A 2,700-nucleotide genomic window follows, 5' to 3' on the forward strand; every position below is an offset into this window, starting at 1 on the left:
GGGATATAGGTTTGAAACAATAATACCGACATGCTGTCGAGTTCGGACATAAAACAAATGCATGAAGTCACTTAAAAACTGTGTGATCGACAAATTTCGCTCGAAAGACAGTCAGAGGGTCTATTTAATTCAGGGCGGGGTGAGTATCTTGGATAAACTCACTAGGGGGCTTCAAATGACTTTAATATGATCTTATTTTATACCAATATTAAGATTAAAAGTGAAAAAATAAAACCAATTTTGGAGCAATTCTCATCAAACTTTCGCTAGTACACTACTGCAACTTACGTGAGAGGCTTTAATTCTAAATGATAGCAAGTTCGATCATGCAAAACTCCGAAGACAAGATCGAAAAGTATCTTGAAAAATCAAATTGTCCAAGCCAGCAAAAGTATGTTCTCGAATAAACGCGGTAAAGATTTTGCATAAGCAAGACACACGAAAAAAATAATTACTTCAAATTTCGTCTGAGAGCAAAACGACCTTCAATGCCAAAGAGAAAACTTTTCAAACTCAAAATAACGTGGACGACAGTCAAACTTAAATGAATCATTTACTCGGTTGCAAACGTTTAGATTAGCAAAATTCGTGCGGGTGAGGCAAAACATTTTGAATGTAGCAAGAAACGAAAATAAGCAAACAGATAAACAGAAAGCAGTTACTCTATTGCAAACAAAAAAGTACGTTCCTCAAGAAAATCAATTGAAAATCCCAATAATGCTGGGACAAAAATTTGACAATAATGATGGACTTATGGTGGCGTGAAAATTAGTACCAAAATTTTATGCAGGCAAAATAACACAAGGCAAACAGAAAAACTGGTAACCCGAAGAAGATATAGCGGCCAGATTGCCAGATATCTGCTGCATTATCTTCGCAGACCTGTGGTCTCAAAATACCAATGCAAAAAAACTTAACTAAAAACTTTCTCCAAATTGTTCTGATTTCTGTAATTAATTAAGACTTGTAGACTGCAAAGTAAATTCAAACAACCTTCAATACCAGTGTCGTTACTTGACTTTTAAATTTCTTTGAATTGTATGAAACCAAGATAAGGCCACTTTTTCCAGAATCGTAGAAATCAATTTCCAAAAAAAAAAATTGTTTGTGAAAAAGAAAAATATAAAACTCTTTCCCCATGTTGGCTAAATATCATTCAGTTTGCCGAAATTGGACATTTTTCTAGCTGATTTAATCAAATTTGCCCTTTTCAACCTCCTGAGAATAAACATTGAACTGCTTAGTAGAACCGCTTTCGAAGATATCTGAGCAATTGTCAATGCTTCTGGGGAAAAAAATCTTGAAACACAACCAAAAGGCAAAAAAGTACATTGAGAGACAACAATTGATAGTTTCGAATGAAGTACCTATAAGCTAAACCTTAATTCTTTCGAAACGCGAGCGACAGGGTTTATTTCTAATTTCAGTTTAAAAATTTCATAATCAACTATTGACCTACTTCAATTTGAAGAAGTGTTTTGGCTTCTAAAATTCTACTTCCATTTTGTTGATCTGTTGCGCTCTTTTTCTTTATATTGGGATCTTCATGTACTTCATTCTTGAGTAAATCGCTTCTGAACTTGTGAACACAATTATTTTAGGAATTCTACAAATAAAAACTTTGAAAATGAATTTTCTCAAAATTTTTCTGATCTCTAATATATTAAGATTTGTAGACTGCAAAATAGATTCAAACATCCTTCAATACGACTGTCGTTACTTGACTTTTAATCATATAAAACGAAGTAGGCAAAGATAAATTTGAGACAAGAAAAATTAGTTTGAGAGTCAGAGAAATCAAGGTTGACTAAAAAAATATTCACGGGAAGAAGATCGCTCCAATAAGAGTAAAAAATGAAGTTAGCCATGCACTGCTGTATGATCAAAATTTCATGAATGCATAGATGAACCGTCAAAAAAATCCTAAACGACTTCAAATTTCATTGACGAAACAAAAAATAGACACAAAAAAAAGCTAGAAAGGGAAAAACATTAGAAAACAAAAGCCAATAAAAAATCTTTATCAGTTAAAACTGAAGTTAAATCGCCTCGGAAGAACAAAAATCACCAACGAAAAACGATTTTTTGTACAAACATCTTTTTGTCTGCCTACTTGAAAATTATGATGAACGAATTTCAGGCAGCAGAAATACTCATTTATTTCTCCATATTATAGTTTCCAATGACGTACCTGTCAGCCAAACCTTAATGCTTTTGAAACATAAGCGACAGGGGTTTTTGATTTCATGATCAACTATGGACCTTCAAATTGAAGAAAATTTTTTGCTTCGACAACTCTATTTTCATTTTGTTGATCTGTTGGGAGCTTCTTTTCTTTATGTTGGGATCTTTGTGTACTTTCTCGAGTTAATCTCTTCTCAATTTGTGAACACAATTATTTTAGGAATTCCATATATAAAAAATGAGGTATTATACATCTCTAAAAGGAAAAAAAATTGCAAAGTGCTTGAGTTGTTTTCCTCATACTTCTGGTTGAAAAACTCCTTCAGTCATCTGAGTATTTTGAACGTTGGGTTGCCATCATGTACCACATTAGCATGACACGGTAACTGATTTACTAGTCTCGGTGCTCCATACCAAAACTTTTGTAAAGATATACGTTTTTAGAGTCGCTCAGAGCGTCGGCTCTGCTTTTGATCAAGGCTCAAAGTTCGAGAGATCAGCGGTTAACACATTACT

The sequence above is a fragment of the Convolutriloba macropyga genome, chromosome 8 (genome assembly GCF_964194025.1).
Source record: "Convolutriloba macropyga chromosome 8, txConMacr16.3, whole genome shotgun sequence".
NCBI classification, from domain to species: domain Eukaryota; kingdom Metazoa; phylum Xenacoelomorpha; order Acoela; family Convolutidae; genus Convolutriloba; species Convolutriloba macropyga.